Genomic DNA, 14,834 nt, shown 5'->3' with positions numbered 1-14,834 from the left:
GAGCAGGCTTTTTCCGCTGAGGCTAGGGGAGAAAAAAACCAGAGGGCATGGGCTAAGGGTGAAAGGAGAAAAGTTTAAAGGGAATATTAGGGGGGGCTTCTTCACGCAGAGAGTGGTGGGAGTGTGGAATGAGCTGCCGGATAAAGTGGTAAATGCGGGGTCACTTTTAACATTTAAGAAAAACTTGGACGGGTTCATGGATGAGAGGGGTGTGGAGGGATATGGTCCAAGTGCAGGTCAGTGGGACTAGGCATAAAATGGTTCGGCACAGACAAGAAGGGCCAAAAGGCCTGTTTCTGAGCTGTAATTTTCTATGGTTCTAAATAAGATTTGAGAGATGAAGGTGTGGCTCAGAGACTGGTGTGGGGGGGAAGTAGGCTTCTGTTCATGGGGCACTGGCACCAACACTGGGGAAAGTGGGGCTGTACCGCTGGGACGGACTACACCAGTGTTATAGCGAGCCACATAACTAGAGAAGTAGAGGTTTGAGACTGAATAGTGGCTGCAAATTGGGGAAGGTGATGTAAATCAAAGAGAAAAGACAAGGCAAGAGTGAAAGTATTCATGTAGGAAATGATAAACAGGCCATGACAGGAAGAGACCGAAAGTACAAATCTAAGAGTAAAACAGCATTCAAAACTAGAGGTTACAAAAATAATAAAAGAATAAAACCAAAGGCTCTGTGTCTGAATGCACATAGCATTTGAAATATAAACAGATGAATTGATAACACAAACAGAATTTAATCAATCTGATTGTCATTACAGAGACATGACTGCAGGATGACATAGACGGGACCTGAATATTGAAGGGTTTGTGACATTCAGGAAGTTAGGAAGTGGCTCTGTTCATTAATGATGCTATTACCACAGTAGGGAGTGATAACCAAACAGAAACCAGGATATAGAAGCAGTTTGGATTAAGATACGAAGTGATAAAGACAAGAAGTCATTTGTGGAAGTGGTATAAATGCTGTCTAGTGACAGGGCAGAGTATAAAGGAAGACACAATGGGAGCTTGTCAGAAAGGTACAGCAATAGTCAGGGGGGATTTAAATCTACACAGACTGCAAAAATCAGGCGGGCAAAGGTAGTGTAGATGAGAAGTTCATAGCATGATTTTGGGATAGTTTCTTAGAACAACATTGGCCAACGGTAGAGCAGGCTATATTAGATCTGGTATTGCACAACGAGATGGGATCAATGGTTCCACAAGGATCAGTGCTGGGCCTCTGTTGTTTGTAATATATATATATATAAAAATGATTTGGAGGAAAATGTAGGTGGTCTGATGAGTAAATTTGCAGATGAGACAAAAATTGGGGGAGGGGGATTGTCAGAGGATACAGCATGATATACATCAGCTGAAGACCTGGGCCGAAAGATGGCAGATGGAACTTAACCCGAACAAATGTGAGATGATGCGATTTGGAAGGTCTACAGCAGAAGGAAAGTATACAGTAAATAGTAGAGCCCTTAGAAATATTAGCATACAGAGGGATCTAGGCGTGCAGATCCACAGTTCCCTGAAGGTGGTAACTTAGATGGACAAGGTGGTCAGGAAGGTGTATGGCATGCTGGCCTTCATCGATCAGGGCATTGAGTATAGGAATTGGAAAATCATGTTGCAGCTGTATTAAGAATTTGGTTAGGCTGCATTTGGATTATTGTGTACAATTCTGGTCGCCACACTATCGGAAGGATGTTGATGCATTGGAAAGGGTGCAGAAGAGATTTACCAGGATGTTGCCTGGTTTGGAGGATATGGACTATGAAGAAAGGTTGAACAAACTTGGATTGTTTTCATTGGAGTGTCGGAGGATGAGAGGGGACCTGATAGAGGTTTACAAGATTCTGACAGGCTTGGATAGAGTGGATAGTCAGAGCCTTTTTCCCAGGGTCGAAGGGTCAATTACTCAGGGACATAGGTTGAAGGTGAGAGGGGGAAAGTTTAAAAGAGATGTAAGGGGCAAGTTTTTCACACAGAGGGTGGTGAATGCCTGGAACGCGCTGCCGGAGGAGGTGGTGGAAGCAGATTCTATAACAACGTTCAAGAGGCATCTGGATAGATACATGAATAGGCCGGGAATAGAGAGATATGGACCACTTAGAGGCAAGAAAATATTAGATGAGAGAGACATCTGTGTCGACACAGACTTGGTGGGCCGAAGGGCCTGCTCCTGTGCTGTACTGTTCTTTGTTCTAATTGATAACCTCAGAGTGAAGGCACCCTTGCATAGCAGCGATCATAATATGATTTAATTTTACATTCAGTTTGAAGGAGAGAAGAGCGGGTCCATGACTAGTATTTTAAACTTAAATAAAGACAATTATGTGGGAACGAAAGCAGACATACATGAAGTGAATTGGCAAATAAAGTTAAGAAATAGGTCAGTAGAGATACAGTTGGCTGACGTTTAAATACACAGAACAGATATATTCCAGTGAGAAAGAAACATCACAAGGGGATATCATCCATGGTTAACTAAAAATGTTAAAGATAGTGTCAAACTTGCAGAAAAAGCATATCATTGCACAAAGTTGGCAAGTCAGAAAATTGGACTGAACTTCACAGACAAAAAGATTAATAAGGTGGAAAAATTTAGAGTACGAGAGAACTCTAGCTAGAAATATAAAAATAGAAAGTAAGAGTTTATATAGGTACTTAAAAAAGAAAAGTTAACAAAGTGAGCGTTGGCCCTATAGAAAGTGAGTGTGGAGAATTGATGATGGAAAACACGGAGATGGGAGATGGATTGAACAGGTATGTTACATCAGTCTCCACCGCAGAGGATACAAGTAACATCCCAGAAATAACTGTGAATCAGGGAATGGAACGTAGGGAGGGACTCCGGAGAATTACAATCACCAGGGAAGTGGTATTTGGCAAATGATGGAGTTGCTGGCTGACAAATCCCTGGGTCCTGATGGACTTCATCCGAGGGGTTTGAAAGAGGTGGCCAGTGAGATAGTTGATGCAATGGTTTTAGTTTTCTAAAATTCTCTGGATTCAGGGAGAGTGCCATTAGATTGGAAAATAGCAAATGTAACTCCATCATGCAAAAAAGGAGGGAGGCAGAAAGCAGGAAACTATAGGTCAGTAGCTTAACATTAAAGATGTTATAGCAAGACACTTAGATAAATTCAAGGCAATCAGGCACTGTCAACATGGTTTTGTGAAAGGAAAATCATGTTTAACTAATTTGTTGGGAGTTCTTTGAAGGAGTCACATGTGCTATGGATAAAGGGGAACCGGGGGATGTACTGTACTTAGATTTCCAGAAAACATTTGATAAGATGTGGCATCAAAGGTTATTGCGGAAAATAAAAGTTCATGGTGTAGGGGGTAACATACTGGCATGGGTAGAAGATTGGCTCGCTAACAGGAAACAGAAGGTAGCCATATATGGGTCCTCTTCTGGTTGGCAGGATGTAACTAATGGTGTGCCACAGGGATCAGTGCTGGGACCTCAGCTACCTACAATTTTTATGAATAATTTGGATGAAGGGATCAAAGGGATGGTTGCTAAATTTTCTGATGATACAAAGAAAGGTTGGAAAGTAAATTGTGAAGCGGACCTAAGGGGGCTACAAATGGACCAGGTGTGGTGAGTGTCTGGAACAAGCTGCCAGAGGTAGTAGTTGAAACGGGTACAATTTTGTCTTTTAAAAAACATGGGTAAGATGGGTAAAGAGGGATATGGGCCAAACTTGGGCAATTGGCACTAGCTTAGTGGTTAAAAAAAAAGGGTGGCATGGACAAGTTGGGCCTGTTTCCATGCTGTAAACCTCTATGAGATAGGTTGAGTGAATGGTCAAAAATCTGGCAAAAAAAGTATAGTGTGGGCAAATGTGAAATTGTCCATTTTGGCAGGAAGAATGAAAAGTAGAAATTGCAGAGCTCTGAGGTTCAGAGGGATCTAGGTATCCTGGTACGCCATCACTTTCACAAGGGCAATTAGGGGTAGGTGATAAATGCTGGCCTAGCCAGTAATGCACCTAACACATGAATGAATTTTTATTAAAAATCACAAAAAGCTAGTATACAGGTAGAGCAAGTAATTAAGAAAGCTAATAGAGCGTCATTGTTTATTGCAAGGGAATTGTACAGGGCATTGGTAAGACCAGATCTGGAGTACTGTGTACAATATTGCTGTCCTTATTTAAGAAAGGATGTAAATGTGTTAGAAGCAGTTCGACTAATACCTCAAATGGATGGATTACCTCATTAGGAAAGGTTGGATAGATTAACCTTGTATCAACTAGAGTTTATGAGGTGGAGATGCCAGCGTTGGACTGGGGTGGGCACAGTAAGAAGTCTCACAACACCAGGTTAAAGTCCAACAGGTTTATTTGGAGTCATGAGCTTTCGGAGTGCTGCTCCTTCATCAGGTGAGTGGAGTTAGTTTAACAAACACGGCATATACAGACAAAGACACAATTACAAGATAATTACAGATTGTAACGTGAAGAATGGTTGGAATGCGAGTCTTGATTACCTGTAAAGATTCACATTCCAACCACTGTCTGTGTCAACATAGGCCGTGTTTGTGAACCTACCGCTCCACTCACCTGATGAAGGAGCAGTGTTCTGAAAGCTCGTGATTCCAAATAAACCTGTTGGACTTTAACCTGGTGTTGTGAGACTTCTTACTCTGCGACTAGAGTTTAGAAGAGTAAGAGATGACTTGATTGAAACATAGAAAATGCTGAGGGGTATTGATAATGAATGTGGAATGTTTCTCTCTTCAGCAAATCTAGATCTGGGGGTCATTTATAGAACATAGAACAGTACAGCACAGAACAGGCCCTTCGGCCCACGATGTTGTGCCGAGCTTTATCTGAAACCAAGATCAAGCTATCCCACTCCCTATCATCCTGGTGTGCTCCATGTGCCTATCCAATAACCGCTTAAATGTTCCTAAAGTGTCTGACTCCACTATCACTGCAGGCAGTCCATTCCACACCCCAACCACTCTCTGCGTAAAGAATCTACCTCTGATATCCTTCCTATATCTCCCACCATGAACCCTATAGTTATGCCCCCTTGTAATAGCTCCATCCACCCGAGGAAATAGTCTTTGAACGTTCACTCTATCTATCCCCTTCATCATTTTATAAACCTCTATTAAGTCTCCCCTCAGCCTCCTCCGCTCCAGAGAGTACAGCCCTAGCTCCCTCAACCTTTCCTCATGAGACCTACCCTCCAAACCAGGCAGCACCCTGGTAAATCTCCTCTGCACTCTTTCCAGCGCTTCCACGTCCTTCTTATAGTGAGGTGACCAGAACTGCACACAATATTCCAAATGTGGTCTCACCAAGGTCCTGTACAGTTGCAGCATAACCCCATTTATAAAAACTGAGGGAATCATTCATTTAAAACACAGATGAGAATTTATTTCTCTCAGAGGGTCATGAAATTTTGAAACTCTCTTCCTCAAAAGGCAGTTGAAGCAGAGTCTTTGAATATATTTAAGGCAGCGCTAGATAAACAAGGGAGTGAAGGGTTATCTGGGGTAGGTGGGAGGATACAGTTACATCCGCCATGATCATATCGAATGGTGGAACAACTTAAAGGGCCAAGTGGCTCCTAGATTGTATTTTCCAGAGGTGGGGAATGCTCTTGGAAGTGCCCACCAAACCCTAGGTGGTGCAGAACTGAGGCTCAGGGGTTGAGAGCAGGGTCTGTGCTTCACCTGTGGGTAGGGGGTGAGTCAGAATGGTGAGTGCGCGGATACAGTGTGGGGCATTTTGTCACAGCTCTGTTATGGGGGAGTGAGGTGTGATATTTACATACCGTCCATTGTCTCGGCCAACGCCCCACACCCGGATGCTGACAATGGGTTGTGTGTGCAGCAAGTTCTGGCCCAGGGGGTCGATGAGGTTGAGTGTGTCGTCCTCCAGGAGCAGGAGCATGTCTTTACCCTGGGAAGAAGCAGCACGTTATAACCAGCAGTTTCTCACAATAATTGGAATGTTCCAACAGGCTTCACTGCTAATCAGTTACTGTGAACTGCAGCCATCCTTATGCCATTGAGAAGGTGGTGGTGAGCTGCCTTCTTGAACCGCTGCAATCCCCGTGAGGTGTAGGTACACCCACAGTGCTGTTAGGAGGGAGTTCCAGGATTTTGACCCAGCGACAGTGAACTAAAGTTTCTCATACAAAGAACAAAGAACAATACAGCACAGGAACAGGCCCTTCGGCCCTCCAAGCCCGCGCCGCTCCCCGGTCCAGGATTGAATCCTGAATCCAGGATCCCCGCCCAATTTTCCAGCCTATCTACATACCAATATCCTATCCACCGAGCTGTCCCCCACAGCTACGATGCTTTGTTCATTACAACCTATTAACTCACCCCCACCCCCCCCTTTTAGACCATGTGATCTCCAGGGAGAGGCGAAAACCCAGAGTGAAAAACCCCAGGGCCAATATGGGGAAAAAAAAATCTGGGAAATTCCTCTCCGACCCCCTGAGGCGATCGAAACGAGTCCAGGAGATCACAATGGCCCTGATCGGAAAATGCTTCCCAACCCTAGTCATTTCCACTTCCACGAACACCATATGAATTCCCTGCCCCCGAGACAGGTTCCCAACTATCCGCAGTCTCGCTCTGTACTGGCACCAGCAAGATGATCATAGAATGAAGCCTTGAAACGAGAAACAAAGAACAATTAGCCCGCGCCGCTCCCTGGTCCAAACTAGACCACTCTTTTGTATCCCTCCATTCCCACTCCGTTCATATAGCTGTCTAGATAAGTCTTAAACGTTCCCAGTGTGTCCGCCTCCACCACCTTGCCCGGCAACACATTCCAGGCCCCCACGACCCTCTGTGTAAAATATGTCCTTCTGATATCTGTGTTAAACCTCCCCCCCTTCACCTTGAACCTATGACCCCTCGTGAACGTCACCACCGACCCGGGGAAAAGCTTCCCACCGTTCACCCTATCTATGCCTTTCATAATTTTATACACCTCTATTAAGTCTCCCCTCATCCTCCGTCTTTCCAAGGAGAACAACCCCTGTTTCCCCAATCTCTCCTCATAACCAAGCCCCTCCATACCAGGCAACATCCTGGTAAACCTCCTCTGTACTCTCTCCAAAGCCTCCACGTCCTTCTGGTAGTGTGGCGACCAGAACTGGACGCAGTATTCCAAATGCGGCCGAACCAACGTTCTATACATCTGCAACATCAGACCCCAACTTTTATACTCTCTGCCCCGTCCTATAAAGGCAAGCATGCCATATGCCTTCTTCACCACCTTCTCCACCTGTGACGTCACCTTCAAAGATCTGTGGACTTGCACACCCAGGTCCCTCTGCGTCTCTACACCCTTTATGGTTCTTCCATTTATCGTGTAGCTCCTCCTTACATTATTCCCACCAAAATGCATCACTTCGCATTTATCAGGATTGAACTCCATCTGCCATTTCCTTGCCCAAATTTCCAGCCTATCTATATCCTTGGAACCTGGAACCATTCTTGCAAACCTCTTCTGCACTCTCTCCAATGTGTTCACATCCTTCCTGTAGTGTGGCGCCCAGAACTGTGCACAATATTCCAGCTGAGGTCTAACTAGTGTCTGTATAAGTTCCGCATTAACTTCTTCCTCTTGTACTCTATGCCCCTATTGATAAAACATTGCATACTATATGCTTTGTTACCTGCTCTTGTCATGTGTCCTGCCACCTTTAATACACCCAGCTCCTTCTGCTCCTGCACCCAATTCCCCCTCCCCCTTCCTGCGGCAGTGTACCCCCTCCCTCTCCCCGGGCTGTTTACCCCCTCCCTCCCTCTCCCCGAGGCTGTTTACCCCCTCCCTCCTTCCCTCTCCCCGGGCTGTTTACCCCCTCCCTCCTTCCCTCTTCCCGGGCTGTTTACCCCCTCCCTCCCTCCCTCTTCCCGGGCTGTTTACCCCCTCCCTCCCTCTCCCCGGGCTGTTTACCCCCTCCCTCCCTCTCCCCGGGCTGTTTACCCCCTCCCTCCCTCTCCCCAGGCTGTTTACCCCCTCCCCCTCTCCTGGAGGCTGACACAGGACAGACTGGGATTGATGTGGGATCTTCACTTTCCACAAGGATGGGTCAGTATCAGACCCGCAGCTTCCTTTGTAATGATTCCAGGGAAGATGGTGCATGCGCAGTGTATCCGAGCGCCTGTACTCACAATGTAGTTCAGTAAGCTGAAGAAACAGATTGGAGATCTACGGCAGCCACAACACCAATCATTAACAACCGGCAAACTGTCATCTTACAAACCCCCAGAGCTTCACAGCTAAAGGGTGGGGTCCAAACCAGGCCTTGTCCCTCAGTGAGTTCCACCTACCTCCCCCCAGTTACCAGCAGTATCGTGCAGGTTGTTCTTGTGGTAAGAAAGCTGTCGTATGCAGTTGTTGACAGCGATGCTGCTCTTCCCTGGAGCGAGGTCCTCCTCCAACATCTCCACCCAGCCAAGGGATCGGACAGCAAAACACTGCAGAACACAAACCACGGTTACCTCTCGATCCAATACAAACATCGGCAATCAGCAGATTGTACCTGACCTGGGAGTGCAGAGGGAGCTTTACTCTGTATCTAACCCCGTGCTGTACCTGTCCTGGGAGTGTTTGATGGGGGACAGTGTAGAGGGAGCTTTACTCTGTATCTAACCCCGTGCTGTACCTGTCCTGGGAGTGTTTGATGGGGACAATGTAGAGGGAGCTTTACTCTGTATCTAACCCCGTGCTGTACCTGTCCTGGGAGTGTTTGATGGGGACAATGTAGAGGGAGCTTTACTCTGTATCTAACCCCGTGCTGTCCCTGTCCTGGGAGTGTTTGATGGGGGACAGTATAGAGGGAGCTTTACTCTGTATCTAACACCGTGCTGTACCTGTCCTGGGAGTGTTTGATGGGGGACAGTGTAGAGGGAGCTTTACTCTGTATCTAACCCCGTGCTGTACCTGTCCTGGGAGTGTTTGATGGGGGACAGTGTAGAGGGAGCTTTACTCTATATCTAACCCCGTGCTGTACCTGTCCTGGGAGTGTTTGATGGGGGACAGTGTAGAGGGAGCTTTACTCTGTATCTAACCCCGTGCTGTACCTGTCCTGGGAGTGTTTGATGGGGGACAGTGTAGAGGGAGCTTTACTCTGTATCTAACCCCGTGCTGTACCTGTCCTGGGAGTGTTTGATGGGGACAGTGTAGAGGGAGCTTTACTCTGTATCTAACCCCGTGCTGTACCTGTCCTGGGAGTGTTTGATGGGGACAGTGTAGAGGGAGCTTTACTCTATATCTAACCCCGTGCTGTACCTGTCCTGGGAGTGTTTGATGGGGGACAGTGTAGAGGGAGCTTTACTCTGTATCTAACCCCGTGCTGTACCTGTCCTGGGAGTGTTTGATGGGGGACAGTGTAGAGGGAGCTTTACTCTGTATCTAACCCCGTGCTGTACCTGTCCTGGGAGTGTTTGATGGGGACAGTGTAGAGGGAGCTTCACTCTGTATCTAACCCCGTGCTGTACCTGTCCTGGGAGTGTTTGATGGGGGACAGTGTAGAGGGAGCTTTACTCTGTATCTAACCCCGTGCTGTACCTGTCCTGGGAGTGTTTGATGGGGGACAGTGCAGAGGGAGCTTTACTCTGTATCTAACCCCGTGCTGTACCTGTCCTGGGAGTGTTTGATGGGGACAGTGTAGAGGGAGCTTTACTCTGTATCTAACCCCGTGCTGTACCTGTCCTGTGAGTGTTTGATGGGGGACAGTGTAGAGAGAGCTTTACTCTGTATCTAACCCCGTGCTGTACCTGTCCTGGGAGTGTTTGATGGGGACAGTGTAGAGGGAGCTTTACTCTGTATCTAACCCCGTGCTGTACCTGTCCTGGGAGTGTTTGATGGGGGACAGTGTAGAGGGAGCTTTACTCTGTATCTAACCCCGTGCTGTACCTGTCCTGGGAGTGTTTGATGGGGACAGTGTAGAGGGAGCTTTACTCTGTATCTAACCCCGTGCTGTACCTGTCCTGTGAGTGTTTGATGGGGGACAGTGTAGAGGGAGCTTTACTCTGTATCTAACCCCGTGCTGTACCTGTCCTGGGAGTGTTTGATGGGGACAGTGTAGAGGGAGCTTTACTCTGTATCTAACCCCGTGCTGTACCTGTCCTGGGAGTGTTTGATGGGGGACAGTGTAGAGGGAGCTTTACTCTGTATCTAACCCCGTGCTGTACCTGTCCTGGGAGTGTTTGATGGGGACAGTGTAGAGGGTGTTTTACTCTGTATCTAACCCCGTGCTGCCCCTGTCCTGTGAGTGTTTGATGGGGACAGTGTAAGGGAGCTTTACTCTGTATCTAACCCCGTGCTGCCCCTGCCCTGGGAGTGTTTGATGGGGACAGTGTAGAGGGAGCTTTACTCTGTATCTAACCCCGTGCTGTACCTGCCCTGGGAGTGTGTGATGGGGACAGTGTAGAGGGAGCTTTACTCTGTATCTAACCCCGTGCTGTACCTGTCCTGGGAGTGTTTGATGGGGGACAGTGTAGAGGGAGCTTTACTCTGTATCTAACCCCGTGCTGTACCTGTCCTGGGAGTGTTTGGTGGGGGACAGTGTAGAGGGAGCTTTACTCTGTATCTAACCCCGTGCTGTCCCTGTCCTGGGAGTGTTTGATGGGGACAGTGTAGAGGGAGCTTTACTCTGTATCTAACCCCGTGCTGTACCTGTCCTGGGAGTGTTTGATGGGGGACAGTGTAGAGGGAGCTTTACTCTGTATCTAACCCCGTGCTGTACCTGTCCTGGGAGTGTTTGATGGGGGACAGTGTAGAGGGAGCTTTACTCTGTATCTAACCCCGTGCTGTACCTGTCCTGGGAGTGTTTAATGGGGACAGTGTAGAGGGAGCTTTACTCTGTATCTAACCCCGTGCTGCACCTGTCCTGGGAGTGTTTGATGGGGACAGTGTAGAGGGAGCATTACTCTGTATCTAACCCCGTGCTGTACCTGTCCTGGGAGTGTTTGATGGGGACAGTGTAGAGGGAGCTTTACTCTGTATCTAACCCCGTGCTGCACCTGTCCTGGGAGTGTTTGATGGGGACAGTGTAGAGGGAGCTTTACTCTGTATCTAACCCCGTGCTGCACCTGTCCTGGGAGTGTTTGATGGGGACAGTGTAGAGGGAGCTTTACTCTGTATCGAACCCCGTGCTGTACCTGTCCTGGGAGTGTTTGATGGGGGACAGTGTAGAGGGAGCTTTACTCTGTATCTAACCCCGTGCTGTACCTGTCCTGGGAGTGTTTGATGGGGACAGTGTAGAGGGAGCTTTACTCTGTATCGAACCCCGTGCTGTACCTGTCCTGGGAGTGTTTGATGGGGGACAGTGTAGAGGGAGCTTTACTCTGTATCTAACCCCGTGCTGTACCTGTCCTGGGAGTGTTTGATGGGGACAGTGTAGAGGGAGCTTTACTCTGTATCTAACCCCGTGCTGTACCTGTCCTGGGAGTGTTTGATGGGGACAGTGTAGAGGGAGCTTTACTCTGTATCTAACCCCGTGCTGCACCTGTCCTGGGAGTGTTTGATGGGGACAGTGTAGAGGGAGCTTTACTCTGTATCTAACCCCGTGCTGCACCTGTCCTGGGAGTGTTTGATGGGGACAGTGTAGAGGGAGCTTTACTCTGTATCGAACCCCGTGCTGTACCTGTCCTGGGAGTGTTTGATGGGGGACAGTGTAGAGGGAGCTTTACTCTGTATCTAACCCCGTGCTGTACCTGTCCTGGGAGTGTTTGATGGGGACAGTGTAGAGGGAGCTTTACTCTGTATCTAACCCCGTGCTGCCCCTGCCCTGTGAGTGTTTGATGGGGGACAGTGTAGAGGGAGCTTTACTCTGTATCTAACCCCGTGCTGTACCTGTCCTGGGAGTGTTTGATGGGGACAGTGTAGAGGGAGCTTTACTCTGTATCTAACCCCGTGCTGTACCTGTCCTGGGAGTGTTTGATGGGGACAGTGTAGAGGGAGCTTTACTCTGTATCTAACCCCGTGCTGCCCCTGCCCTGTGAGTGTTTGATGGTATAAGGTGTAACTGCAGCACTGCGTCGGTTTTCTGGAACTTGCCCCCAATAAGACGATGAAAGTGAACTGAATCCTGAAGTTCAGATAATGAAGTATTTTAAGAACGTAACAAACAAGAAAACTTCCTTTCCCTCACCTTTGATTCATCATCGATGTTTAGGATTTTCTTGTAATTATCCTCTTCCTCTTGGCCCCTGACAGAAAGAAATATCAAAGTTAAATGAGTTTTAATGATTACCAAAACATCAATCAAATAATATCCAGCACCAAAGTGGGGGCGGGGGGGGGGGGGGGGGGGGGGCAGGGGCAGGGGGGCAGGAGGGCAGGGGCAGGAGGGCAGGGGCAGGAGGGCAGGGGCAGGAGGGCAGGGGCAGGAGGGCAGGGGCAGGAGGGCAGGGGCAGGAGGGCAGGGGCAGGAGGGCAGGGGCAGGAGGGCAGGGGCAGGAGGGCAGGGGCAGGAGGGCGACAAATCACCCATCAGGAGCCCTCAAACCCAAGCTTCAAAGATGGAGTGATATCAAAGTGAAGAGAATCGGAGTGGCTGAGGGGTAAAAGATCTCGGAATGACAATGAGTGCGCCAGAGAGAAAGCTAACAAACTGCAGCAGGGCTTTTAGTGAAGGGAAAGGATTTGGGTTGGAATCGAAGGTGGATTGGGGGGGGCAAAGGGTGGGGTTAGAGGGTGAGTGGGGAAAAGGCGGGGTCAGAGAGTGGGCGGGGAGAAGGCGGTGTTAGAGGGTGGACGGGGAGTGGGTGGGATTAGGGGGTAGGTGAGAAGAGGTAGGGTTAGAAGGCGGGGTTAGAGGTGGGTGGGGAGAGAGGGAGGGATTACAGCGTAGTCATGTCAATGATTGAAATCGATAGGCCCAGTCTCTGCATCATTGACCGGCTCAACTTCCATTGCCAAGGAGAAGAATGTAGAGGGCCACTGCCCACTCACCCCAGATTCAGCGATGCGTATCGTAGTGTCGCCCCCTCAAAATCCTTTAGACTCGTATCCGATGTCTCACTTATGGTCTGCACCTCCTGTGGAAAAATAATATTCCAGCTGGTTGTAATTCCCAAAAAGCTTCAACAATGAGAAGCAGGTGAGTTTATAAATCCAGGGAGAGTGTTTATAAACCCAGGGAGAGTGTTTATAAACCCAGGGGGAGATTCTAAACCCAGGGGGAGATTCTAAACCCAGGGGGAGATTCTAAACCCAGAGGGAGATTCTAAACCCAGAGGGAGATTCTAAACCGAGGGCGAGATGTTCTTTCCATTACTTGACCACAGTCATCTTGTGTTCATCAAAGGGAGTTTGTGTGCCAAAGAGACCATTGCAATCTCCAATGTACTTTTTCATTCATGTTAATCTTAAAACCTGTGCGTAATTCTTAAGATTAAGGGGGAGTACAGGAATATTGCACAATAATCTCATTTTTCATGTTTAATCAATGTTTTTTCCTTGTTGTTAAAACTAATTTCTGTCCAAAATGGTGCTGCCGATATATCTTCCTTCTTCCTCAATCGTGGTTTTCCACCCAGTGTGGTTGACAGGGCTCTCAACCGCGTCCAACTCATCTCTCGGGCCACTGCTCTCACCCCCTCCCCTCCCTCCCAGAACCAGGATAGGGTCCCCCTCGTCCCCACTTTTCACCCCACCAGTCCCCGCATTCAAAGGATAATTCTCCATCACACCCAACACCTCACCCTCTGCCCACGGTGCCTTCCCATGCAATCGGAGAAGGTGCATCAACTGCCCCTTTACCGCCTCCCTGCTCACCGTTCCAGGTCCCAAACACCCCTTCCAGGTGAAGCAGCGCTCCACATGCACCTCCTTCAACCTGGTCTATTGCATTCGCTGCTCCAAACGCAGACTGGGTGACCGCTTTGCTGAGCACTTTTGGTCTGTCCACAAGCAGGACTCGGACCACTTCAACACACCACTCTGCTGTCCTGTCCACATGTCCGTCCTTGGCCTTTTGCAATGTTCCAGCGAACCCCAATGCAAACTGGAGGAACAGCACCTCATCTTCCAATTGGGCAATTTACAGCCTTCTGGACAGAACATTGAGTTCAACAACTTCAGAGCATCAACTCTCCCCTCCAGCTTCATCCCATTTCCATTTATTTTATTTAATCTCATTCATCCATTTAAGAACATAAGAACATAAGAAATAGGAGCAGGAGTAGGCCATCTAGCCCCTCGAGCCTGCCCTGCCATTCAATAAGATCATGGCTGATCTGACGTGGATCAGTACCACTTACCCGCCTGATCCCCATAACCCTTAATTCCCTTACCGATCAGGAATCCATCCATCCGCGCTTTAAACATATTCAGCGAGGTAGCCTCCACCACCTCAGTGGGCAGAGAATTCCAGAGATTCACCACCCTCTGGGAGAAGAAGTTCCTCCTCAACTCTGTCTTAAACCGACCCCCCTTTATTTTGAGGCTGTGTCCTCTAGTTTTAACTTCCTTACTAAGTGGAAAGAATCTCTCCGCCTCCACCCTATCCAGCCCCCGCATTATCTTATAAGTCTCCATAAGATCCCCCCTCATCCTTCTAAATTTATCACCCTTCATTCTCACTTCCATTTTTCCACATCACCATTCTCGCTCTCCATCTTGTCCACCATCTTATGGCATGCCAAGTGCTCAGCCAGATATTTTTTAGAGGACATGAGGCAACCTGCCTCTGCCACAGTCCCAGGCAGCACATTCCAGACTGTCACCACCCTCTGGGTAAAAAAAATTTCCTCACATCCCCCCCCACTAAACCTCCTGCCCCTCACCTTGAACCTATGTCCCCTCGTGACTGACCCTTCAACAGCTGCTCTTTAT

At 48.3% G+C, this 14,834-nt stretch overlaps 1 pseudogene across 1 annotated transcript in view; it reads right to left on the bottom strand.

The window, feature by feature from the left end:
- LOC144499957 (amyloid beta precursor protein binding family B member 1-like) overlaps nucleotides 1-14,834 on the bottom strand; it is a 106,678-nt pseudogene that overhangs the window by 44,458 nt on the left and 47,386 nt on the right. Inside the window, exons 3-6 of the transcript XR_013498910.1 lie at nucleotides 12,951-13,036; nucleotides 12,148-12,205; nucleotides 8,321-8,467; nucleotides 5,797-5,924 (exon numbers count right to left, since the gene is read on the bottom strand). The product of XR_013498910.1 is annotated as an amyloid beta precursor protein binding family B member 1-like (transcript). The remainder of the gene's footprint in view (nucleotides 1-5,796; nucleotides 5,925-8,320; nucleotides 8,468-12,147; nucleotides 12,206-12,950; nucleotides 13,037-14,834) is intronic.

The sequence above is a fragment of the Mustelus asterias genome, chromosome 10, assembly GCF_964213995.1.
Source record: "Mustelus asterias chromosome 10, sMusAst1.hap1.1, whole genome shotgun sequence".
In the NCBI taxonomy this organism is placed as follows: Eukaryota; Metazoa; Chordata; class Chondrichthyes; order Carcharhiniformes; family Triakidae; genus Mustelus; species Mustelus asterias.
This window is presented reverse-complemented; position numbering and strand designations above follow the sequence as displayed.